General features: G+C 44.6%; 1 pseudogene across 1 annotated transcript; it reads left to right on the forward strand.

The window, feature by feature from the left end:
- The first annotated feature begins 3,486 nt into the window (after positions 1 to 3,486).
- On the forward strand, positions 3,487 to 27,601 carry LOC311113961 (serine/threonine-protein phosphatase 6 regulatory ankyrin repeat subunit A-like; annotated as a pseudogene). The gene is made up of 24 exons: positions 3,487 to 3,529; positions 7,998 to 8,068; positions 8,196 to 8,396; positions 17,896 to 17,983; positions 18,251 to 18,393; positions 18,635 to 18,847; positions 19,235 to 19,313; positions 19,531 to 19,645; positions 19,790 to 19,936; positions 20,871 to 20,939; positions 21,282 to 21,422; positions 21,744 to 21,855; positions 22,072 to 22,098; positions 22,275 to 22,349; positions 23,752 to 23,953; positions 24,548 to 24,635; positions 24,858 to 24,975; positions 25,199 to 25,418; positions 25,840 to 26,011; positions 26,222 to 26,367; positions 26,494 to 26,576; positions 26,671 to 26,753; positions 26,882 to 26,973; positions 27,179 to 27,601. The product of its transcript is annotated as a serine/threonine-protein phosphatase 6 regulatory ankyrin repeat subunit A-like (transcript).
- The last annotated feature ends 290 nt before the right edge of the window (positions 27,602 to 27,891 follow it).

The following is a 27,891-nucleotide window of genomic DNA, read 5'->3' on the forward strand; positions in this document are numbered from 1 at the left end:
CGGTCATATTGGTTGCTGTTGTCACATATGTAATGTGCTTTGCCGTGATGGCCTTTGTTATGCTGGATTTTCTTTTACTGGACATTGTGAAAAGTTTGGAGCCTATAAAAGCGGTCACCCCATGATCTGTATTGATTTCAAGTGGATGTCTCATCACAATGTGGGCTGTTTTACCTATAGCTTTTGCAATGGCAGCCATGTGTCTGGCACAGTCAGTCTGTCCTGTTTCAATGTTGTCCAGTTTCGCGCTATAGTAGTGTAACACTCTTCTTTCCCCCTTTTGTTTCTGATACAGGATGGAATGTACATAACCATCCTGCTCAGAAACATCCAAACAGAATGGCGTGGTGTAATCGGGTAAGGACAGTGCTTCAGCCTGTGCCAGCATCTGTTTGAGTTGGATTAAAGCTGCCTCTGCTTCCGGAGTCCACTTAAGGACTGCTGTGAGGTTTCTGTTTCCTGCTTCTCTCAAGATTGCCCGCAGTGGTTCCACTTTAAGACAGTATTCTGGCACATGCGTTCTGCTATATCCAGTAAGGCCAAGAAATGACAAAAGGTGTTGTACAGTAGTAGGTTTGGGATGTTCCAAGATGGAGGTCCTCTGAGCCACAGACACAGCTTGTCCCTTCCCTGACAGCACTCTTCCCAGGAACTGGACACTTCTCCGACAGCACTGCACTTTCTCTTTCTTTACCTTATATCCCTTTTTGGCCACCAACAGGAGAAGGGACTTGGTGGCCTGCAAACAAGACTCAGCAGTGGGTGCTGCCAACAGAAGATCATCAACGTATTGGAGTAGTGTCACCCCCTCAGGTAATGTTAGTTCTTCCAAGTGGCTCTTCAGGATAGCGTTGAAGATTCCCGGGGAATCACGGTAGCCTTGTGGAAGTCGGGAATACGTAAATTGCTGCCCTCTATAGGTAAATGCAAAAAGTGGTTGGGACTCTGGATGTAATGGGATGCAGAAAAATGCATTGGCGAGATCCACTACTGTAAACCAATCTTGGGTGGGTGAAATGTTCTGTAAGGCCAGATATGGGTCTGGTACAGGTCGAACATCTGGTACAGTTACTTCGTTGATTGGTCTGAAGTCCTGCACCATCCTCCATTTCCCAGTGTCACCTTTCTTTACTGGAAGGATGGGTGTATTCCACACAGAACAGGTTGGATATATAACCTGTCCTTTTTGGAGTCCTGATATCGTAGGCTCAATACCCCTCGTCTTCTCTTCACTGAGAGGGTATTGAGATTTGTGAACTGGGATAGTGAGTTCACTTCCTTCTCGAATGGAGACAACCACTGGTTCTACATCAACCAGCCCCACATCTTCAGCACTTGTTGTCCACAGTTCCTCTGGTAGTTGATTGAAAATGTTAGGAGTATCCGGATGATCAGTCATCTCCCTGCCATGGTAACGTGATCTCCTCACAACCTCTGGTTTTGACACATCATCCACATTGAGTTTAATTCTCCATACTTGATTTCCCTCAAGGAATGCGCTTTCCACTTTGTAACAAGAGGTTTTGTTCCACCGTAGGCAACTTGCTGCCTTTACCGCTGGTCCCAGAGATCTTGCCTCATATCCAAATCCCACGAGAAGGGTAACATGCGGCATAGAATCATTAGGAAGAGCAAACCATTTGTCTGTGAGTACCACGTCTCCATCCATGACCATGCAGCTGGTAGCCACTCCTTCTTTGAGTATGTACATATAATTGCTGGTCACAATCGGGCGCCTATCGTCCATTTCCTCCTCCCAGGCTTCATCCAAGTCCCTGGTATAGTTCATTGTCATGTGCGGAGGGTCCTCAGGTGGATAGTATGCATTTAAGGTCTGTATCCAGGCCTTCCATAGTTGGAACTCTCTGCATACTCGGGGAGCATCAGGGTCAGTATCCATGAGCTTCAGCCAGTAAACATATGCTTCCTCCTCATCTTCCTCGTTTAGGTGTGTTCCCACATATAGCATGTGAGGGGGGTCGGAGAGTTTTTTCATGATTACTGGCATGAGATCATCTATGGGCGTGATGGATGCATGTAAACCCTCCTGGTTACAATAGATACTACATCCCAGTTTGGAAAGCAGGTCCCTCCCCATGAGCCCCATTGAGCATTCCGGGTTGTATAGAAACTGATGGGTAACCTGTTGGTCATCCCATACAACCTCCAATGGAACTGTGTATGGCTTTCTCATTATAGCCCCAGAAACCCCAGAGAAAGCTTGTGTTTTGGTAGTGAGTTGATATGTTGCTTGTACAGAAGACCATGTACATCCTGTATCAATCAGCATATTATGTTGTCTTCCTCCAATTGAACATGTCACTATCGGCTCTGAACCTGGTGGGAAAGTGTAAATGTTGGTGGGGGGATCCTTATGGGTTTCTGGGCAGCTTCATTGGTAATTGTGTTCATCACCCAGCCATGACATGCTGGGCAGGAAGGCAGCGTTAGGCACTGCTGGGTCTTGTTTTCGGTTCTGCTGTTGTGGTGGTTGGTGCTGCTGGACTGGCATTCCTCCTCCTTGCCAGTTTCCCCATCCTTGTTGGTATCTCGGTGCTTGTCTTCTGGACTGTCCCATGTAACCCCTCCCTCTTTGTTGTCCCTGTCTTGGGAGATAACAGTGTCTTGCCAGGTGGCCATGCATCCCACAGTTAAAACACCCTTGGTCAGCGTATCTAGGGGTGTATCCCTGTTGTCGTGGTGGTATATAGGATTGCTGGTATGCGGGTGCACCATATCCAGGAGGACCAGAAGGTGCCATCATTTCCGTCATTGCCTGTATTACAGCAGTAACTGCAGCAGTAGTATCATTTCCGGGTGCAGGAGTGGTAGGATTAGATGTTGGGGTACTGGTTACCACCATTTGTTTTCCCGGCTTGTCCTCTGTCAGTTGCTTCTTCAGAACCTTTTTCTGAAGTTGTTTGAGTTCATCCTCTTCCTTTCGCTTACCCTCTCTCCATCGTTCCACATGGTGTTGTGCTATCTCGGTAAATTCCGGAATTGATTTTGCGGTGATTGCCACAACTTTTTCACATTCAGCTCGAGCCTGATCCGGGAGTCCCCCCAAGCAGTTTGTCAGGAAGAGGTGCTTCATGGTGTCTTTTCCTGGTTCTTCATTCCATGCTTGCCTCCAGAGGCACTTAGCCCTCTTCATGTATGCTGGTATGGTTTCATCGTCATTCAATATCAGAGTTCTCATCAGTTCGGGTCTGGCCTGGGTAGGATACTTCCTCCTTATGACATTCCATACGTCACTGCGGTGGGGGTCAAATCTTGTAGCCGACCACACTTGCCCTCTCAGTCCCCCAGAGGTCATTATCTCTCTGCATTCCTGGTCTCCCATACACCTGTTCATTACAGTAACCATATCACCTATGGTGAGTTCATCCGCTGCTGTGAGACTCTCAAAAGACTTCACCCATCTGTGTCCAGATTCATCAGGTTGGGGGAGACTGTCCACCAGTGTCTGTATGTCTCTGTGAGACCATGGCTTGTAAACTGAGACCCCCCCTGGGGTCTCCCTCAACGGGTACTGCCCCCCTTTGTGTCCTTCTCTGGACTGGGCCCTGGCTCGGGTATGGTATGCAGGTCCATCATTGTTGTCCCATATGTCTCCATCAAAAGCTCCACATATTAGTTTTTGTTGTTTCCCTCTTTCCTCCTCACTCTCTTCCCCATCTCTGAGGTCAATACAGTGTCCCCTTACTGGTGAGCGTTCACTTTCACTTCCGTTCTTGTTCGCTTTGAGCTCCATTTTTTACTTTTGCAATTGTGCTTCCTGGTGTCGTACTTCCTCTTTTATCATCTTCAACTCTTCCAGTCGTTCTTCATCTCTCTGTCTCTCAAGTCTCTCCCTCCTTTCCCCTTCTTCAGCATCCTTGTTTCGTTGCCACTCCCCCTGGGCTAGACCACCTCTTACGTTTCCTCCAGTTAGGCTCATTCTCTCTTCCTTCTCACTCTCACCGTCACCGTAAATACTCCCTCCTCCTTCTGTTCCGCATCTGTTCCCTGTCTCTCCCTCAATTCTACTCAGTTCAAACACTCCTTTTTCTAGCGCTCTTGCAGCTTTTAGAAGTACATCCACTTCTCCCCTTCTGTCAGTCATATCGCTCTTTCTGACCCACACTCCTTCTTCCCCCTCATCTGTCCTTTGTTGATAGTGGACTTTTCCCGCTATATCCAGAACCGGAGCCATTGTTTTTGGGTGGTCTTCATATGGTGGTGGCGCTGTTGGTAAGGGTGGGTATAAACGGGTCCTTTCCTTTTGTCCTGTTTTCTCCGCACACAGTTTCTTCAATTTTCCAAGCATTGCTAGGCCAATCCTCTCCTTTAGCTTTGCTTTCTCCATTGCGTCTTTAATTTTGCCACTGCGGGGCTCTCCTTCACTTTTCCATTCGCCTTCTGCTTTCTGGGTTTTCCGTTTCAACGTCTCCAGTATTCTCCCTGGTTCGCCTTCTACAGGCACTCCATCGGGGGACAGTATACAACCATCGTCTATCCATTCTCTATAAAGTTTTTCTCCTCGCCTGCTCCATTCTTTTCCATCTTTTCCTCCGTTTGTTTCAAGTGTGGATTTTAGAGCCTTCAATATTCTTTCCGCTTCTCCGCTGGTAGTCATGTTTTTTTCGTTTTAATTTGTAATATTCGTCCGCTATTTAGTTATTTAAAGTACATCTATCTATTATTCCCACCTAATTAGTTAAACTCGGCGCCAGGTTATTTCAACCTTAATTGTTTGAAAGCAGTATTCTTACAGTGCCACACATCAAATGGTAAATTGAAGGAATAAACCCAATTGTTTCAATTATTTAACCAATGTGGCGATACATCAAATTAAACGCCACACATCAAATGGTAAATTGAAGGAATAAACCCAATTGTTTCAATTATTTAACCAATGTGGCGATACATCAAATTAAACGCCACACATCAATTGGTAAATTGAAGGAATAAACCCAATTGTTTCAATTATTTAACCAATGTGGCGATACATCAAATTAAACGCCACACATCAATTGGTAAATTGAACGAATAAACCCAAGTTTTTCAATAATTTAACCAATGTGGTGATACATCAAATTAAACGCCACACATCAATTGGTAAATTGAACGAATAAACCCAAGTTTTTCAATTATTTAACCAATGGTTGATACATCAAATTAAACGCCACACCATATCACTTCAATTTACTTATTTAAAAGCAGTATTACGCTATGTCAAACATCAAATGTTATATTTCAAATATATCAGTTCAAACGTTTTAGTTCAGTCACACTCATTCATCACTTTTCATTTCATGTTTTCGATTGTTACTGACGGGTTATATGGTTTGAGTAAACACAAATCCAACATTTATTCCCAAATTATACCGTTTGGACAGCCACAAACGTCTTTTGATTCCCAATTTGTTTTCTATCAAGGTATACAGGTTTATCATTCACACTTTCATGCATACGACAACACTCGCACTGTCTAACTTTTATAGTACCTCCTATGGGTGTCTTTTGTTAACGTTTGCACACTTTAAACTTTATTTCCTAATTGTAATTCTCATCATTTACTGTTTTAAAATATTCTTTGTATTCACAGTCAAAAATGGTACACAGTTAAACGTAGTATACAGTTATCACACAGCAAAAATAGTACACAGTTATCGCACTCACTCACAATACACAGTCATAATCCTATCATACAGTCAAATATGTCACACAGTCATAAATGACACACTTATATTCCACACACAATCTATTTGGGCACACAGCCGCGTCTATTTTATTCAAAACACTGTGCTGAACCTAGCCGCAACCCTTAGTTACGGACCTTGCCAGTCACCAGTATTATCAAAAATTTCCCGAACCTAGCCGTATCTCAGTTACGGACCTTGCCGGTATAATTCTTCAAACCTTAGTCGTACTGTCGTAGTTACGAACCTTGCCGATAGCAATTATTTAAACCAATTATTCCCTATATCTTCCGAACCTTAGCCGTATTGTCGCAATTACGGACCTTGCCGGTAGATGTCAGTATTGTCTCCTGAACCTAGCCGTATCTCACGGACCTTGCCGGTAGAACCAATACTCTCTGGTACCATGGTTTAAACATCACATTTACTAAAGGCTTGCATGTCACAATATTGTGCTTATCTACTCATAATAGTTTCATAATTGAGTTCACTTACATCAGACAGGTGTTTCACAAAATTAATTTGGATAAAGCCAATGTGCAGATCTTTAGTTATTTAACAATAGGTATCTGCTTACCTTTTTAGAAGCCCGGGCAGTTTGTGAAACACACGGTTCGATGAAAGAGGTGACCAAATGGGCCGGACAGTATCCAGCGAAGTCCCTTCTACCAGATCACGTCGGGGTCACCAATTGTCAAAGTCGCGTCAATTCAAATCTGGTATTAGGAACAAAAGAGGTCAACACGACTTCTAAGATATACTAGTTATTTTAATTAATGCAAAAAACTTCAATGGTAAATATGATGTTTCGTATATACGGGCTCTTTGAAATACCTCGCAGGGCACTTCAGAGAACTAAAACATTGTTTCAGATCCAATACTCAAATACTCTGACAGAGAAAGTTTCCCACTTCTCTGCTGGCCAATTAGAGTAAAGGAATGAGTGTGGTTTTAACTTTACTCAGCCAATCCGTTGGTTCAGGTGTTGGTCCCATCTCCTCGGCGCCATTTGTTGCACACTTCAGCCAGGCACAAGTTTATCATAACAACCTGTCATAGTGAGAAGAGCCAGCTCCCTTAGACCTCATTCCTACGTCCAAGGAAGGTTCACAGATCACAAAGAACCAGTATAGTCTAGCATTTGGAGAAACAATCCTTATCTCATTTTACCCCCTAAAACAGCTCTTCACATCAATCACAGCCTGCCAGGTGTCACAACCTACATTAGCCCAGTCAAGAATGCATTCTTTCTAAGTTAGTCATCCCATCAATTTAGGAGAATAATAAATCCCCAATAAACGCCAGGGTTGTAGGTTCGATTCCCACGGGGGGTATGAAAAAAAAAAAAGTAACGTATGCACTAACTGTAAGTCGCTCTGGATAAGAGCGTCTGCTAAATGACTTAAACATGTTAAATGTAGAGGGCCCCGTAAACAGTTCCACAAACGTCAGCATGAGTGCTCTGACTGTGGAAGCACTAATCACTGGACCAAAGCTCACTGTCAGATGCACCAGCTGTGCGTCAAGTGCTTTTCTCCGGGCCACATGAGCTTTGACTGTAGTGAGGCTGGGCAGCGACAGAACCCTGGATGTGGACAGACTGGCAGGTCTCAGGAAAACTAGAAAGCCTCCGTTCTGAGGAGGGCAATGTGGGGCATTCTTATTTTTCCTCCACTGATGATGATATCCAATCTGTTTATTCTTACTTTTGTGAGTCAGTACCCAAGAACAACACAGTCATTTTTCAGAACACAATGAGAATTACTCAGAATGACAGTTTGTTTTACACCACTGTGCTAGTACAGGATAAAGTTGAGCTGAAGGGGATGTTAGATAGTGGGTCCATGGCTACTACTCTGCGCGCAGATATTGTACCTCGGTTGAGGGAGGCAGGAGTGGTAGAGGGGAACTTTCTAGCTCCTTCAGACATCATCCTGGTGGGTTGTGGTGGGAACAAACTAGCCCAGTGGGCATGTGACTTAAAAATTCAACTTTATGGCTTCTGTTATGTAGTCCCAGTGCTTATTGTTGATGGGCAGGTTGATGAACTCATTGTGGGAACTAATGTGTTGAAGTCTCTGATTAGACAGTGATTTTCTATGTGCTCACGCAGGTGCCCGAGAGCTGTGGCTGCACCAAGGGCTAAGCTATTGTGTGTTGTCTCTTCGTGTACAGGTATGTCATTTATTTTGTCAGAATTATGTTGTATATCATTTTACTTGTATTGTATAGTGTGTTGTTAGGCACTGAATGTGTCCCCTGTCGGTCTGTCCCCCTGTCGGTCTGTCACCTGTTTTTCTGTCTGTGTCCCAGGAGCCAGAGTAAATGCCAAAGACAACAAGTGGCTCACTCCTCTGCACCGGGCCTTGGCTTCCTGCAGTGAGGTACGTGTACTGATACTGTCAGCCCTCACACACACTCCTGTGCATATGTGTTTGACTGTTAAGTGTGTTGTGATTTTTAAATGCACTTTAAACAAAGTTGAACATGATTTGAACTGTGTTCCTGTAGGAGGCTGTCCAGGTGTTATTGAAACACTCTACTGACGTGAACGCCAGGGACAAGAACTGGCAAACGCCGCTCCACATCGCTGCGGCCAATAAGGCAGTCCGCTGTGCCGAGGCCCTGGTCCCTCTCCTCAGCAACGTGAACGTGTCAGACCGGGCCGGGCGCACGGCGCTGCACCATGCAGCCTTCAGTGGACACCAGGAGGTTAGCAATTAGCATGGACATGATTACACACTGTAGTCTACACTTTATACCTGTCCTATCCCCACGTTGAGCTTACTGTGCATCCGATTACTTATATTGGTTGAATGTAGGGCTGTGACGGTAATTGGATAACCGTGACATTGACGGTTTTGGATGAAGAACGCCATGAAAATAAAATAACCGTCAAAACCAAGTATGATTTTCTCTCCATAAAATGTTTTATCACCTTTTATTTTAATGTAGATATACTTTATCCATAGCGGGAGTGTTAACTCTTGATTATATGGTATTGTTTTGCTGACTTAGTTGGAGGAGATATAGACAGTTTAATAGATGGACTATCTTTTGATGCACCGCAATCACCAAATCTGCTCTATGCGCGAATAGGAGAGAATCTTTGAAGGTCAATTCAGGTTAATTGAAGAGGGGGGGTGAGGTGAAAAGTGGGGACCGGGGGTAACTATAGTACCTCTAGATCTATAGCCTACAGGCTGGGGGTGGGTGGGTAGCCTCTGACCTCTGACCTTCACCTCTGATCTTTTTCATTGTTACAGTAGATCAGAGGAGTGAGGTGAAAAAGATGGCTCTCATTGCAAAAAAAAACCCATAACAACCTGTTTGGGCACATTTCAGTTTCACACCTAACGACGATGGAGAACCAGATGACTTGGACCAGCCTGTTTGCAGAATATGCGCAAAACCCATAGGCTACCTACTAAGAATTCCAGCACCACAAACGGGACACCGATAAGTGGCGAGCACTGCCAGACACTGGAACTCGTTATTTAGTCATAGGAATGGTGCCTTTACGAACGGTGGAGAAACCCGCCTTCAAATAAATGCTCTGGAAATTTGACAGACTATACGAGTTACCGGGGAGAAAGTATTTGTCTCAAACAGCGGTCCCTACCTTGTTCAACAAGGTGAAGGGGGAGGTTCAGACAGAGCTAAAGGACGTAGATTTGTTTATTTTTGCACTGAATACGGACATGTGGTCAAGTGTAAATATGACTCCTTACATGAACCTAACAGTGCACTATCTGACGAAAGACTGGACACTGAAATCCAACTGTTTGGAAACAACCTACATTCCGGAATACCACACAGCCGACAAACTCTCCGAAGCCCTGCGTTCGGAATTCCTTGACTGGGCCCTTGACGAAAATCTAATGTCCTGTATCGCCACAGACAACGGGGCCAACATTGTGGCTGAAGTGAGGCAACTGAACTGGCCTTGGCTAAATTGCTTTGGCCACAATCTCCATCTCGCTGTCACCATCAATGTGAAGCTAGAGCACAGGCCGTGTTCTAGGCCTATGTAGAACTCTGGTGGGCACTTTTTAGCAGAGCTGGCGATTTAACAGGGGGACCTAGTAAGGCCCAGACCGAGCTGAACCTCCCAATTCACAACCTCATTCTTGTGAGAAATTAAGTTTTAATAACTAAGCTGTTGTTAACATATAGACTAATATGTTATAAATTGTGTTCTTACACTGGTACAGTTATGCCCTATGAGAGATGTACAACTGCGCATGTGCGAAAATAAAGAAAGGGCATTTTCCCGCTTTCTGGTTGAAACACCAACGATGAACATGTGTGTTTATTCCTCTGTTAAGTAAGCCGGTATTCCTGTCCTGAAGATGACAGCACCAACAGGTTATGGGCCCAGGAGGGAACATGGAAGCCGATGGAATAGATTATGTTTCGACGGAGATGAAAAAAACTACGAGTTATGGGAGACGAAGTTTTTGGGACACTTGCGTTTGCTAGGGCTAAAGGCCACCATATTGAGCATGGGTGAAGATGAAGAAGACGGAGAGAAAAATGAAGAAGCCTACGCCGAATTGATACAGGTTTTGGATGATAAAAGTCTTTCCCTGATAATGAGAGAAGCAGCAGATGATGGGAGAAAAGCGTTGAAGATATTGAGGGAACATTATGCAGGTAAAGGGAAGCCACGTGTGATTAGCCTCTACACTGAGCTAACTTCTCTTCAGAAAGCCAGTGACGAAAGTGTTACGATTATATCATTCGTGCTGAGACGGCTATTACAGCACTGAGGAATGCTGAAGAGACTTTAAGTGACGGGCTGTTGATTGCAATGATTCTGAAAGGTTTGCCCGAATCATTTAAGCCGTTTGCCATCCACATAACGCAGAGTGACGAGCCGACAACTTATGGCAAGTTCAAAACCAAGTTGAGGAGCTATGAAAGCACCGAGAAGTTTAGCGCCATTTCCACTGACGACAACGTGATGAAGGCAAGTAACATTAAAGTTAGCTGGCCAAGAGGAATAGATAAAGGGACCGAGATAACCTGCTTCAACTGTGGCCAGAAAGGCCACAATGTACTGTTACTGGAGAGCACAGAGAACGGAGACAGTGGTGTAGTTTTTGCAAGCGCTCCACTCATACTGACGCAAATTGCAGACGAAAAAGAAGAGACAATGTGAAACAAGCAACAGATGCTGAAGGCCACACATTTGCATTCAAAATAAGTGACTGTCAGGTTCGTGGACTGAAACATAAAGGGCTGATGGTTGATACGGGAGCAACGTCACATATAGTCACGGACATCGGGAAGTTTAAGGAGTTTGACGAGACTTTCAAACCGGAAAAACATTCCGTGGAGCTGGCTGACGGAACAAGAACGAATGGTGTCGCGGAGAGGAGAGGTGCAGCGGAGGTTTACCTGAGAGACAACACGGGTCGTCGGGTGAAAACAACGCTGACACAACACGGGTCGTCGGGTGAAAACAACGCTGACGAAGGCGCTGTACGTGCCGTCGTTTCCACGGGACATTTTCTCTGTTAAAGCAGCGACAGCCAACGGAGCTTCAGTCAACTTTCGACAGGGGTGTAACAAGCTCATCCACAAGAACGGTACCACTTTTGACATCGATGAGTACGATAGACTTTACTATCTTAACACTGTAAGTGATGAAAATGATGATGGATGTCATGGGTGCTGTGATATTCACACATGGCACAACATTCATGGCCACTGTAATTTTGAGGATGTGTCAAAGTTAGAAAATGTGACAGAGGGAATGAAAATCACAGGTAAGATTGACAAATCTACCCTCAACTGTGAAATCTGCACACAGGGAAAATTTGTTCAGAGCAGAAACAGAGAGCCTGATGAAAAGGCAAAAGCAGCTCTTGAGCTTGTGCACACTGATTTGGCTGGCCCTATTGAGCCAGAGGCGAAAGATGGGTTCGGATATACTCTAGCATTTACGGATGATTATTCAGGGTCAGTTTTTGTGTATTTCTTAAAAGCAAAAAGTGATACTGTAAAAGCTACTGAGAAGTTTATTGCTGATGTGGCCCCTTATGGAAAAAATAAAGTGTGTCAGGTCAGATAATGGCACAGAGTACACAGCCAAAGAGTTCGTCACTGCTCAGTAAGAATGCCATAAGACATGAAACTTCAGCCCCTTACTCACCCCATCAAAATGGGACCGCTGAGAGAAATTGGAGAACACTGTTTGAAATGGCAAGATGCATGCTACTTGAGAGCAACCTACCAAAGAAATTGTGGACATATGCTGTAATGACTGCTGCAGTAATTCGCAATAGGTGTTACAATAAGCGTGTAGGACAGACTCCACACTACATGTTTACTGGGAGAAAGCCTGATCTTTCAAAGATGAAAGAATTTGGATCTGTTTGCTATGCATACAGACAGAACAAGAAAAAGTTGGACTCAAGATGTGAAAAGGGTATTTTTGTCAGGTATGATAAAAATAGTCCAGTATACCTAGTCTACTACCCAGACACTGGAAAAGTTCTTAAAAACAGATTAGTCAAGTTCGTTACAAAAGATGTAGTCGAACGCCAAACTCAGACAGATTTGGAAATGAGTGATGATCTTCATGGGGAGAGATTTCAATCCCCCATGCCAAAAGCCAAGATGGCAGATCAAAATTCCGAAGAGACACAAGATGTGCAAATCGAGACTTCAGATAGTCAGAGTCCACGCTATCCAGACAGAGAGAGGAAGAAGCCCCAGTACTTAAAAGACTATGAGTGTAAAGTGAAGTGTGATGACCAGATACCACCTAGTGTTGACTACTGCTACAGAGTAATGTGCAATGCACCACAAACCTTCAAAGAAGCAATGATTTCACCAAAATCTGAGATTTGGGCTACTGCTATGAAGGAGGAGATGGATTCCCTTAGGGAAAATGATACATTCACATTGACCACACTGCCAGAGGTTAAAAATGCAGTGGGGGGCAGGTGGGTCTATGCGGTCAAAAACAATTGAGATGAGACTGAGACATACAAGGCAAGATATGTTGCAAAGGGATATAGTCAAGTGGCAGGAATAGACTATAAGGAGACTTTTTCTCCAACTGCAAATATGACATCAGTACGTTGTTTGATGCAGCTAGCAGCTCAGTATGACTTAGAGTTACATCAGATGGATGTCAAAACAGCATATCTACATGCTCCTATTGACTGTGAAGTGTACATGGAGCAACCAGAGGGTTTTGAAGTCAGGTCAGATACAGGTGAGCAACTAGTCTGCAAACTGAACAAGTCACTGTACGGCCTGAAACAGTCAGGAAGGAACTGGAACAAAATGTTGCATGATCACCATGGTTTTACACAGAACCCAGCTGATCACTGTGTTTACAACAAACAAACTGCAACAGAAAGGATCATTTTGATAATTTGGGTCAATGATCTAATTATCGCTGCTAGTGATAGTGACTCACTCACAAGTGTAAAAGAAATGTTAAGTGAAAAATTTAAGATGAAAGATCTTGGGAGGCTTAGACATTTCCTAGGCATCGATTTTACACAAAGTGAAGGGAAAATAAAGATGAGCCAAACAAGGTACATAACCAAGATACTGGAAAGGTTTGGTATGTCAGACTGTAAAACAAGGTCAACACCATGTGAACAAAAAAACAAACTTTGATGGTGATGGTGAACCTATTGATTCAAAAAGGTATCGTGAAGTGATAGGCAGCTTGATATATGTTATGACATGTACAAGACCGGATATCAGCTGGATTGTCAGCAAGCTGTCACAATACCTATCAGAACCAAAAGAGCAACACTGGATAACAGCTAAACATGTGTTGAGGTACTTGAAGGGGACAATGAATCAGGAGTTGTGTTACAAAAAGGGGGTGGAAAAACACAACCTCGTAGCATATAGTGATGCTGATTGGGCAGCAGATCAAAGTGACAGATGAAGCATAACAGGGTATTGTTTTAGTTTAACTAAATGTGGACCTGTTATTTCATGGAGGTCTAAGAAGCAGCCAACAGTAGCTTTATCTACATGTGAAGCAGAGTACATGGCACTGGCTGCTACTACACAAGAAAGTTTGTACCTTGTACAGTTATTGGGCCAGATGGATAGTGAGTGCCAATATGCACCAGTAACAATCTTTGAAGATAACCAAGGTGCAATTGCTCTGTCAAAGAACCCAGTATGTCGTCAGAGATGTAAACATGTTGACATCAGATATCATTTCATTCGATCTGCGCTCAGTGATGGCAAAATAAGTATTGAATATTGTCCAACGGCAGACATGGTTGCAGATGTTTTGACTAAACCTGTAACGAAGTTCAAAAATGAAAAATTCTTGGGTTATATGTTTGGAATGTAAACTGACATTTGTGAGATGTATAACTGTAAGCTAAATGTGTTGATAGTTAGGTTGAATACGACTTGTACAGTATAAGAGCAAGTGGGGGTGTTAACATATAGACTAATATGTTATAAATTGTGTTCTTACACTGGTACAGTTATGCCCTATGAGAGATGTACAACTGCGCATGTGCGAAAATAAAGAAAGGGCATTTTCCCGCGTTCTGGTTGAAACACCAACGATGAACATGTGTGTTTATTCCTCCGTTAAGTAAGCCGGTATTCCTGTCCTGAAGATGACAGCACCAACAGCTGTAATAACCACATTTTAGGCTATTCAATGTTAGAAGAATAAGATATGCAAAATTATTGTTCATGAATAATTGTAATTCAGATGCCCGAGCAAATAAACAAACAAAATAGGCTAGTTTCCTTGAATCACTTAATGTTGCATTACCATAGGCCCATTGTTTTATTTAGCCAATCATACTCTAATTAAACCACTGATTATAATGAGAATATAGAACATATTCTGGGAATCCTACATGTTACGTGTGTATACTATACCAGAAAGCATGATCATTAGCTTCTTCTGGATTGTTTTAAATCGCGTAGCCTGTCGGAAGGCAGCGGGTGCGGCGAATAGGCTTCCAAATAGATGACTGTTGAGTTGTGAATGTCAGTGAAAGAGAGGCTCAACCAGGCATATCGCAATTTTTCAAAATACAATGGAGGGAAACAGTTTGGAAAGCAATTGGCTTATTGCTTCAAAGAGAAGAAGATGAAAATACTAATGTCTTTTTAATGATCAAAATCCTCAACTTAATTGAGGGAACAGTATCATTGGCATCGGCTATATCCCTGGTGAGTGTGCATATTCACTGTCTTTATCACTGGGTCAGTGCCACTTGAAAGTCGTGTTGAAAAAGATTCTGCTAATCTCTCTAGTCATATAAAGTGTAGTAGAATTGCGTGATTTTAAAATAATAAAAGGCCACATTTTTCCAGTGAAAAGAAACCTACTCCACCACCCGCTGCATTGAACAGCCTGTGATTGAGTTATATTATTAGCCTAAATTATGACTATCCAATTTACTAATCACATTAGGAATAGTCAGCTATTTTACATAAGTTCCGAGCTGGTCATGGGTGCACTTCAGCCACGCTCAAGGTCCTAAACGATATTATAACCGCGATTGATAATAGACAGTACTGTGCAGCCGTCTTCATCGACCTGGCCAAGGCTTTCGACTCTGTCAACCACCGCATTCTTATTGGCAGACTAAATAGCCTTGGTTTCTCAAATGACTGCCTCGCCTGGTTCACCAACTACTTCTCAGATAGAGTTCAGTGTGTCAAATCGGAGGGCCTGTTGTCTGGACCTATGGCAGTCTCTATGGGGGTGCCACAGGGTTCAATTCTTGGGCCGACACTTTTCTCCGTGTATATCAATGATGTCGCTCTTGCTGCTGGTGACTCTCAGATCCACCTCTACGCAGACGACACCATTTTGTATACATCTGGCCCTTCATTGGACACTGTGTTAACAAACCTCCAAACGAGCTTCAATGCCATACAACACTCCTTCAGTAGCCTCCAACTGCTCTTAAACACTAGTAAAACTAAATGTATGCTTTTCAATCGAACGCGGCTGGCACCCGCCCACCCGACTAGAATCACCACTCTCGACGGGTCTGACCTAGAGTATGTGGACAACTACAAATACCTAGGTGTCTGGTTAGACTGTAAACTCTCCTTCCAGACTCACATAAAGAATCTCCAATCCAAAGTTAAATCTAGAATCGGCTTCCTATTTCGCAACAAAGCCTCCTTCACTCATGCTGCCAAACATGCCCTCGTAAAACGGACTATCCTACCGATCCTTGACTTCGGCGATGTCATTTACAAAATAGCCTCCAACACTCTACTCAGCAAACTGGATGTAGTCTATCACAGTGCCATCCGTTTTGTCTCCAAAGCCCCATACACTACCCACCACTGTGACCTGTACGCTCTTGTTGGCTGGTCCTCACTACATGTTCGTCGTCAAACCAACTGGCTCCAGGCCATCTATAAATCACTGCTAGGCAAATCCCCGCCTTATCTTAGCTCATTGGTCACCATAGCAGCACCCACCCGTAGTCTGCGCTCCAGCAGGTATATCTCACTGGTCATTCCCAAAGCCAACACCTCCTTTGGCCGCCATTCCTTCCAGTTCTCTGCTGCCAATGACTGGAACTAATTGCAAAAATCTCTGAAGCTGGAGACTCTTATCTCCCTCACAAACTTTAAGCATCAGTTGTCAGAGCACCTTACCGATCACTGCACCTGTACACAGCCCATCTGAAATTAGCCCACCCAACTACCTCATCCCTATATTGTTATTTATTTTGCTCTTTTGCACCCCAGTATCTCTATTTGCACATAATCTCTTGCACATCTAGCATTCCAGTGTTAATACTATTGTAATTATTTTGCACTATAGCCTATTTATTGCCTTACCTCCATAACTTGCTACATTTGCACACACTGTATATATATTTTCTGTTGTATTTTTGACTTTATGTTTTTTTACCCCATATGTAACTCTGTGTTGTTTTTATCGGACTGCTTTGCTTTATCTTGGCCAGGTCGCAGTTGTAAATGAGAACTTGTTCTCAACTGGCTTACCTGGTTAAATAAAGGTGAAAACAAAAAACTAAACAAAAATAAGTTTGCAAATGTGATGATGCATGGAATGCTTGATATTTTTCAAGGAGAAAATTAGCTTCCCCAAACTTGAGAGCAAGACTGGCCTAAACGCGCTAATGTTTTCCTTTGCTAATGTCCGTCCCGCCCCCCTGTCAGCTGTCAGTTTTGTCGATGACCACGTACATAAGACACGCCAATCACCGACACCTGAAGTTCCATGACCATCACAGCCCTAGTTGTATGCTTGAGTTTGTTCAGAGGAGGCTTTGAATAAAATCCGATCTGAGTGTGAAATGCCTTACTGAGGGTAAATGGAAGCTCCTCTTGTGCCCGGCTCAGCCTTATACAGTTTAAGGTACTTTACCGTATCCATTTCAGTAAGGCCAGATTGTCCAAATTCTACCCAAATATTGATGGTACATGTGACAGGTGTAAAAGCTCCTTGGCGGACTTGACCCACATGTTCTGGTCCTGTCCCCGTCTGGCAGATTATTTGTCCACTATTTAAAACCCTTTCTGAAGCATTTGATATAAAGTTGCAGCCTAGTGCAGAAATTGCTATTTTTGGAGTACCAAACAACAATCCTTCTCTGACCAATAGACAGCTAGATGCCATTGCCTTTGCCTCCCTGTTAGCCCGCAGAAGGATTTTATTGGATTGGAAATCTATCAATCCTCCCTTAGCCTCTCTTTGGCTCGAAGATCTGAAGCTGTTCCTAAAATGAGAAAAAATGAAGTTACCATTCGAGGGTCAACCAACTCATTTTATTCCTCCTGGGACCCGATGATATCCTGTTTTGAACAGCTCCAAACACTTCCTCCAAATTTGTACTCTTGGCCCCACCTTGAGATTACTGCTATATAGGCCTATAAAATCACTTAATCACCTGAAATTGTTAGGCTATTACATTTTTGCTTGAAGTAACGTTGTTGTATACTTTTGTTTTGTTTTCTGACATGTAACTCAATTACTTTCCCTTTCTTTTTAAATGTGTTTGGAGGCATTCTGGGGGGAGGGGGAGGTCAAAGGGGGACTAAAAGGGGAGAAATGTACAATGTCTTTACATGTTATCTTTCATTCATTGTGAATACAAAATATATTTTTTAAAGGGGAGGCTTTGAAGCCAGATTTAGCGGATTTTGCTGTTTAGTTTTCCTCAACCTGTGTTTTGTTTCGCTCTCCTCTCCCTGTTAGATGGTGAGGCTGCTTCTCTCCAGAGGAGCCAACATTAATGCCTTTGACAAGAAGGATCGGCGAGCAATCCACTGGGCTGCTTACATGGGTGATGAGTTTACCACATCATTTACATTCTGACTAATGTCTTTTATACCAATGAATGAATGAATGAATGAATGGACTGTGTGTTAGTCTCACAGCTCAGCTGTATGAGCCACGTCTAGTGTGTTATTATGTCAGAATCATGTACTAAGTAGGTTGATTAGATGTTTTCAGTTGTACTAACATGATGTAGGTGTTGCTTATGGTGCTGTGTACCACTGTAAACTAATCTCTCTCTCGCTCTCGCTCTCGCTCTCTCTACCTACCATAGGGCACATTGAGGTGGTGAAACTGCTGGCCTCTCATGGATCAGAGGTGTCCTGTAAAGACAAGAAGGCCTACACCCCTCTCCACTCTGCAGCCTCCAGTGGAATGATCAGTGTGGTCAAGTACCTCCTGGACCTTGGAGTGGATGTGAGTCAACACGCATTCAAATGTGTAGTCACTGTTCAATTACAACTCAATGAAAATACAGAGCTCTAGTGGGTTGGCGAATGATTTCCTTTCAAGTAATGAAGAGATGGAGGTTGGAGCCAGTGTTTTGGGCCAGGGGGTTTTCAGAACCAAGTGACCTGATCAGGAATGTATTGTTTTGTTCCCCCCCCCCCCCCCCCCCTCTCTCTCTCCACTCTTTTCCCTCCCTTGCTCCCTCCAGATAAATGAGCCCAATGGTTACGGTAACACCCCCCTCCACGTGGCATGCTACAACGGGCAGGACGTGGTGGTGAATGAGCTGATCGAGTGTGGCGCCAACGTGAACCAGGTGTACGAGAAGGGTTTCGCCCCACTCCACTTCACGGCCGCCTCGCGCCATGGGGCGCTCTGCTTGGAGCTGCTGGTGGGCAACGGGGCCCTCGTCAACATCAAGGTGAGGAGACCGGATGACCAACACTGTGTCTGAACTAAATAACACCCTATTCCCTATGTAGTGCACTACTTTTGACCAGGGGCCCATAGAGCAAGGAGCCGTGGTGACACTGCCTGTGTCCCAAATGGCACCCTGTTCCCTTTATAAGTACACTACTTTGGTTCAAAAAGTAGTTCACTATGAAGAGAATAGGGTGCCATTTGGGACGCACACACTGACGCAGCACATGGCTTAGTATTTGGCCCTGGTCTACATTCAAATACCAATGGAATAGGCCTAACAATGCAAACTAAATGCAATCAAGCGCTCCTCCAATACGTGTTTGATTTTGCCTGTGGTCAGCAGCACAGACTGCCGTGTGAACCATCTTTGTCTTTCTATCTGCAGAGTAAAGATGGAAAGACCCCCCTCCACATGACGGCCATCCACGGACGCTTCTCCAGATCTCAAGCCATCATCCAGAATGGTGAGTCGCTGTGAATGCTCTCAACTGAATATATATGAACCAGTAGGCTCTTCAGCATTGTCTTTAGTCTTCAAACCATGATTCACTGGCACAGAGCAATGTTACTTGCAATGTGGTTGAACATAATGCTTCATGATGCCTCTTGGGTCAAGTGGTTGACGTGTGTGTGTGTGTGTGTGTCTGTGTGTGTGTGTCTGTGTGTGTGTGTGTTCTGTAGGTGCTGAGATCGACTGTGAAGAAAAGAATGGAAACACACCCCTGCACATCTCTGCTCGCTACGGCCACGAGTTACTCATCAATACACTCATCACGAACGGAGCTGACACAGCCAAGTGAGAACACACACACACACAGTTTCCAGCAATAATGCAACATGCATCTGCAATTCTGTCATTGACCGAATTGCCGCTTGGAGACTATGCTCAACACATTGTGGTGTGTGGGGGGTTGATCTAAAATGTAAAAATGTGTTGCAGGCGAGGCGTCCATGGGATGTTCCCCCTCCACCTGGCTGCTCTCAGTGGGTTCTCTGACTGCTGTCGGAAGCTCCTCTCATCAGGCTTTGATATAGACACCCCTGACGACTTTGGAAGGACCTGTTTACATGCTGCAGCAGCTGGAGGGTGAGTGGACTGGTCCAGGCTTTACACCAAGGAATATTTAGTTCATGAACTGGAAAGCCACCAGAAAGAACAAACACATATTCACACTCTTACATTTCACATGGTTTAGCAGTATTGTTTAGAGTTATTTAAAAAATCGTATAGATCATTAGTGCGGTATCATTTCTGTATAATGTGGTTCTTTGCCATGGTGGTATTGACTTGCGCTCTGGTCTAAATTGTCTTTATATCTTCTTGAAAGAGAAGAGAAACCTGCAAACTGCTCTTGCTAGTATCACTTTTTATTATTGCTTTTAGTAGCATTATAAAAACAGTGATACTAGCAAGAGCAGTGTACGGGTTTCTCTTTTCTTTCAGGTTCTCATTGTTACCATCCACCTAATAGCTCAGATGAACGAGAGCCTTTCTGAACTTGATATCTTTTTACCATCCACCTGATAGCTCAGATGTACGAGAGCCTTTCTGAACTTGATATCTTGTTACCATCCACCTGATAGCTCAGATGTACGAGAGCCTTTCTGAACTTGATATCTTGTTACCGTCCACCTGATAGCTCAGATGAACGAGAGCCTTTCTGAACTTGATATCTTGTTACCATCCACCTGATAGCTCAGATGAACGAGAGCCTTTCTGAACTTGATATCTTGTTACCATCCACCTGATAGCTCAGATGTACGAGAGCCTTTCTGAACTTGATATCTTGTTACCATCCACCTGATAGCTCAGATGTACGAGAGCCTTTCTGAACTTGATATCTTGTTACCATCCACCTGATAGCTCAGATGTACGATAGCCTTTCTGAACTTGATATCTTGTTACCATCCACCTGATAGCTCAGATGTACGAGAGCCTTTCTGAACTTGATATCTTGTTACCGTCCACCTGATAGCTCTGATGTACGAGAGCCTTTCTGAACTTGATATCTTGTTACCAGGAACCTGGACTGTCTGAATCTGCTGCTCAACACAGGGGCAGACTTCAACAGAAAGGACAGCTTCGGAAGGTCTGTCTGTGGCATCAAATAACTTTCATATGTGATCTTTATGATAATTTGGAATATAGTATAGGGGCATATAGGAATTATTATGGGAAAGATTGGGCGGCAGGTAGCCTAGCGGTTAAGAGCGTTGGGTCAGTAACCAAAAGGTTGCTGGTTCGAATCCCCTAGCCGACTAGGTGAAAAATCTATGTGCCCTGCAGCAAGGCACTTAACCCTAATTGCTCCTGTAAGTCGCACTGGATAAGAGTGTCTGCTAAATGACATAAATGTAAAATGTAAATGTTATACAGCTCCAATAAGCTGTTTCTGTTGTTGATGTTGAATGGTTTCTGTGCGTTCTTCTAGGAGTCCTCTGCATTATGCGGCAGCCAATTGTAACTACCAGTGTCTGTTTGCCTTGGTGGGGTCTGGGGCCAGTGTGAACGATCTGGATAAAAGGGGTTGCACCCCGCTCCACTACGCTGCTGCCTCCGACACAGACGGAAAGTACGTCTCACACCTCTCTTACTGTTGTGTGTGTTGTGGTGCCATGACCTTTCACATTTCACTGTAGTCTGGAGAGTATGTTGTGGTGCCATGACCTTTCACATTTCACTGTAGTCTGGAGAGTATGTTGTGGTGCCATGACCTTTCACATTTCATTGTAGTCTAGAGTATGTTGTTGGCCGTGTTTGAATGCATACTAGTGTTAAAATCTGCAGTGTGAAAGCTTGGCCACGTCTCCTTTGGGAAAGTGTCTCTGCTTGCTTATCTGTCTGTCTTGATGTTGGTATAATGATTAGTGAACTCTTGACCTCTGACCTCTAGGTGTCTGGAATATTTGCTGCGAAACGACGCTAACCCAGGGATCAGGGACAATCAGGGCTACAACGCAGTCCATTACGCGTCTGCGTACAGACACCGCCTCTGTCTGGAGCTGGTGAGTCAGAACCACAGGGTACTAGACGCCCTGCATTCACAGACCATTTTGTCTGCGTCCCAAATGAATGTAGGGCCCATAGGGCTCTGGTCAAAAGTAATGCACTATATAGGGAATAGGGTGCCATTTGGGACAGACGTTGATATTCAGTAGGTTTTAAGGTGTGGTTGCATGTTTGTCGTGGCCGCATCGTCACTCTTGATGTTCTTTTTCCAGATTGCAAGTGAAACACCTTTAGATGTGGTAAGTACCAGTTGGTTACTTTTCCTCACACTAGCTTGTTTAAGATACGAATGCAACACCCCAGTATGTCTGCAGGGGCTGGTCACTGAGATTTACAACATGAAACATGCTACTAGACTAACCTTCAAAGTAAATATGTTACAAGTCTAAACTGGCCCGTCCTTGTCTTTCCCCAGCTAATGGAAACCTCAGGGACAGACATCCTGAACGACTCTGATGTCAGAGCTCCCATCAGCCCCCTACACTTAGCTGTGAGTAAAGCCTACCTGCTCCTGTAGGGGTCTCGCCACATGACAAATGGCACCCTATTCCCTATTTAGTGCACTACTTTTGACCAGAGCCTTATGGGCCCAGATCAAAAGTACTGCACTACATGGGAAATAGGGTGCTATCTGGGATGCAGGCATGGTGTTGTTTTTCCACGAAAAGTTGATTGTCCAGACACTCACACACCATGTTCCTATCTGTTCCTGATTAGTGTAAAATACATGCATGTTTTGACACAGTGATGATGAGGATGATTTCCTTATTTTGCCATTTGAGTTAATCAACCTCCAACAGAGGAGAAGTAGAGTGTTTCTAAATCTCACGCTTGACAGGGACCTTCGATGTTGATGCTGGGCGGGAGAAAAAATGGGCACCCGATTTGAGAGACACTGGTCTACTTTAGGGGTCTAGGACTGTTTCTGTTCAGGCATACCACTGGTCTACTATAGGACATTGATTATATTAAGAGTGTATTTCTGTTCAGGCGTACCACTGGTCTACTATAGGACATTGATTATATTAAGAGTGTATTTCTGTTCAGGCGTACCACTGGTCTACTATAGGACATTGATTATATTAAGAGTGTATTTCTGTTCAGGCGTACCACTGGTCTACTATAGGACATTGATTATATTAGGAGTGTATTTCTGTTCAGGCGTACCACTGGTCTACTATAGGACATTGATTATATTAGGAGTGTATTTCTGTTCAGGCGTACCACTGGTCTACTATAGGACATTTATTATATTAGGAGTGTATATCTGTTCAGGCATACCACTGGTCTACTATAGGACATTGATTATATTAAGAGTGTATTTCTGTTCAGGCGTACCACTGGTCTACTATAGGACATTGATTATATTAAGAGTGTATTTCTGTTCAGGCGTACCACTGGTCTACTATAGGACATTGATTATATTAGGAGTGTATTTCTGTTCAGGCGTACCACTGGTCTACTATAGGACATTGATTATATTAGGAGTGTATTTCTGTTCAGGCGTACCACTGGTCTACTATAGGACATTTATTATATTAGGAGTGTATATCTGTTCAGGCATACCACTGGTCTACTATAGGACATTGATTATATTAAGAGTGTATTTCTGTTCAGGCGTACCACTGGTCTACTATAGGACATTGATTATATTAAGAGTGTATTTCTGTTCAGGCGTACCACTGGTCTACTATAGGACATTGATTATATTAGGAGTGTATTTCTGTTCAGGCGTACCACTGGTCTACTATAGGACATTGATTATATTAGGAGTGTATTTCTGTTCAGGCGTACCACTGGTCTACTATAGGACATTTATTATATTAGGAGTGTATATCTGTTCAGGCATACCACTGGAATTTGCTTCAGACTGTGTGTTTGTTTCCATTCAGGCGTACCACGGCCACCACCATGCTATGGAGGTCCTGGTTCAGTCTCTGCTGGATCTAGACGTGAGGAACAGCCAGGGGCGCACCCCTCTGGACCTGGCTGCCTTTAAAGGCCATGTGGAGTGTGTTCACGTCCTCATCAACCAGGGAGCCTCCATCCTGGTTAAAGACTTCACCCTGAAGAGGACCCCCATCCACGCTGCAGGTACGCATAGGATATCACGTAAGACCTAGAGATTCTGTAATTCAAAAGTTTTCCTTACCAAGATGGACATTTGTTTGGTCATGTTGCTAGGACGCCAATGTCCACTCTAGGGATATTATATAGCATAGTGTGAAAATGCCCACTACACACTGATCTAAGGTCATTTTTTGTCATTATTGCTGAGGATCTGGGGAGGGTAAGCTGATCCTAGATCAGTGCACAGGGGGACTTCTATCCAGAGCCAGGTACACAGCTAGCAGGTGACAGGCTTCGAGGGCCTCAGCCCCAAAATGTTTTATTATCTGCTGTGTTAACATCATGAGGATGTCATTTACCAATACCACTGTTCTAGAAATCTGTCTGTTCATGTGAAGGTAATAGTCGTCCAGCAATCAGCTCATATCCTCTCTGTTTAGCCTCCTCTAGCTACCAACGGTCAATCATCTCACATTCTTATATCCTCTCTGTTTAGCCTCCTCTAGCTACCAACGGTCAATCATCTCACATTCTTATATCCTCTCTGTTTAGCCTCCTCTAGCTACCAACGGTCAATCATCTCACATTCTTATATCCTCTGTATTTATCCTCCTCTAGCTACCAACGGTCATTCGGAGTGTTTGCGTTTGCTGATTGGAAATGCTGACCTCCAGAGTCCAGTGGACGTTCAAGACGGGAATGGACAGTAAGTCAATTGGGTTTTGGATACAATTCCTGAAATAAAGAGATTTTGACACTAGGTCTACGTCCCAAATGGCACCCTATGCCCTACTTGGTGCACTACTTTAAACCAGAACCCTATGGGCTCAGGTCAAAAGTAGTGTACCATATAGGGAATAGGTTGCCATTTGGGACTCAGCCTGGTTATTACCAGTTTGTAATATGACCTTGTTGTCTTGTGTATCAGAACCCCTCTGATGCTGTCGGTGCTGAGCGGACACACAGACTGTGTGTACTCACTGCTCAACAAGGGAGCCAGCGTAGAAGCCAAAGACAAGTGGGGCAGAACAGCGCTACACAGAGGGGTGAGGAGGAGAGCTGGCTGTATACGCTCACACACAGAAAGAGACGGGGAGGCTCAAATATACATATTATCTTCAGAAAAGTAGTTGTCCATGGGTAGTGGTGTATTCATCCCTGTAGGGGGACCTGCCTCCAGACATCATTTGTAATAATTGATGATTCATTATTATATCATTGATTATTAGTTATTCAAATCCATTCTTGTCTCCCTGCCCTTCCTCCCAGGCGGTGACGGGTCATGAGGAGTGTGTGGAGGCCCTGCTGCAGCACAACGCCAGCTTCCTGGTTCGGGACTGTAAGGGGCGGACCCCTGTCCACCTGGCGGCGGCATCCGGACACATCGGGGTGCTGGGGGGACTCCTACACGCCGCCCAGTCAGTGGAGACCCTCCCCGTCATCACAGACAACCAGGGCTACACGCCACTACACTGGGCCTGCTACAACGGTACGTACTGGACTAACGGAACACTAGATCTTTTCTGATTTTCTCTCTTCAGCACCGTAAACATGTCCCTGAATTAGGCAGGCCATACAACGGTACGTACTGACTAACTGGACTGTAGCTCTGTTCTCTCCTCCATGAAGTGTACACTCATTCACTCCCTCTTGTGGCTTGAAAAGCATTCGATTGGTGTGGACGGAGCCATGTGGGGGAATGAACAAGACTACAACAGAATTAGGGGTTATGACTCTCAGTGGAGGACCTTACACTGAAACAGGACTTTGTCAGGGATTGACATAGCATATGTTGTAGCTAAAACATCTTTTGTGACTTCACCATTGTCAGATGTGTAGCTTTCTCTGAGAGTATTGTTGTGGTCTGCAGCGACGTCATCTTTTTCCTGTATGAATCAATCTTCCACAAGGCCATGACACGTGTGTAGAGGTGCTGCTGGAACAGGAGGTTTTCCACAAGACCGAGGGCAACTCGTTCAGCCCCCTCCACTGAGCTGTGATCAATGACAACGAGGGGGCTGCAGAGATGCTGATTGACACTCTGGGGCCGGCCATTGTCAACGCCACTGACACCAAGAACCGGTAACTACAGCACATGACAAAGTCCTTTTCTTTTGGAGAATGTTGTTTTGGGAATAAAATGACCTCTGGGGTTGGATGAGGGATTGTAGATTACTTTTAATACATCTATTAGTGATTTTATATTTCTATGGTATAAACAGGGTTAATTGAACAAACTTGTTTATAACAGTCCTACATGATATCGGTGAAATAAGTTTCCTCTCTCTCCAGGACCCCCCTGCATGCGGCGGCTTTCACGGACCACGTGGAGTGTCTTCAGCTGCTGCTAGGCCACAACGCCCAGGTCAACTCCCCCGATGCCTCCGGGAAGACCTCCCTCATGATGGCTGCTGAGAACGGACAAACCAACGCTGTCGGTACGCAGCCCCCTCTCCTCCGCTTTGCCTCGCCCAGCCGGCTTAAGTTCAACATGTCTGTTTTACATTTTAATAAGTCGCTTCATTTCCTAATTGAGTTTCTTTATGTTTCTCTGTCTGTGTCAGAGCTGTTGGTGAGCAGTGCCAAAGCAGAGCTCACCCTGCAGGATGCAGTCAAGAACACTGCTCTTCATCTGGCCTGCAGTAAGGTGAGCATCCCCACATGAAGATGACGTTCATCTGAACAGTTGGCTCTCTCTGGTTGACATTTTGGTCTGACATGTTTGACTCTGGTTTTTAAAGGGGCATGAAACCAGTGCTTTGTTGATATTGGAGAAGATTACAGACAGGAACCTCATCAACTCGACTAACGCAGCCTTACAGACGTACGTATGGTTCAGCTGTATTAATTGGGCCAGAAGAATTAGAAGAAGTGCACTATATAGGGAATAGTCTGGCATTTGGGAGGTATCCTCATTTGCTGCTGGCTAATCTGACGGTACTTTCTCCTCAGGCCGTTACACGTTGCAGCCAGAAATGGTCTGACGGTGGTGGTTCAGGAGCTACTAGTGAAGGGTGCTAGCGTGCTAGCAGTCGATGAGAATGGTAAGATCCATAACGCTAACACCGTTTTCTTCTGTACTTCTCTTCTCAATGTGTCCACAAATGTTTCTCTCTAGTCCACTGCTTGGTTATTGTCTTAACTTTGTATCTCCTAGCCTGCTGTTATTTCATGTTTTTCACCAAAAGTGTTATAGTAAACGGTGATGCTCCTGAAGTGACCCTCTGCTGTTCTGTTTGAACCCCTCAGGTTACACGCCTGCCTTGGCCTGCGCCCCCAACAAAGACGTGGCGGACTGCCTGGCGCTGATCCTGGCCACCATGATGCCCGTGTCCCCCTGCAACCCGGCGCCCAGCCTGTCCTTCAGTGCCATTAACCACTACACCACCAGCCCCTCCAAGAGTGTGACCTTCGACAGCCTGCCCGTGCTGCGCAGCGAGCACAGCTCCTACTGCAGCTTCAACAACATCGGCCACCGCGACCACGATGGAGGCTTCTACAAGGATGAGGAACTCAACGACTCAGACTCAGAGACATACTGAGGGGGGTGGTGGTCGCTGCCCAGGAGGGGAGCCAAGGGTAGGCGGATGGACAGTGAAGTGGGGCAGAGGCCACAAACAAATCCACACATACACACCGTGTCTTAAATCACCACAGCCAGCTTTGGGAGGGCACGAGCCGAGACAGTCCGCACAGGAGCCTTAAGAGTCCTGCAGATGGAGAGAGAGAAATGGAGGGAGGGAGGGAGGGAGGGAGAGGGGGAGGCACAACAGGCTGGCTGGCCACACTCATCCTCTCGTACCACCAGGTGTCCTTCCAGCAGATACTGGACTTCAGAGGAACTGCTGCTGCTATACCCCACCTTTACCTTTACCCACAAAGGTCCTAAACGGTAGAAACTGTCCAGCCAACAGACAGACGGACACCTTATGACGGCAATAACCTGTAGTCCAAGGGGATAG

The sequence above is a fragment of the Coregonus lavaretus genome, assembly GCF_964263955.1.
Source record: "Coregonus lavaretus genome assembly, contig: HAP1_SCAFFOLD_286, whole genome shotgun sequence".
Lineage (NCBI taxonomy): Eukaryota > Metazoa > Chordata > Actinopteri > Salmoniformes > Salmonidae > Coregonus > Coregonus lavaretus.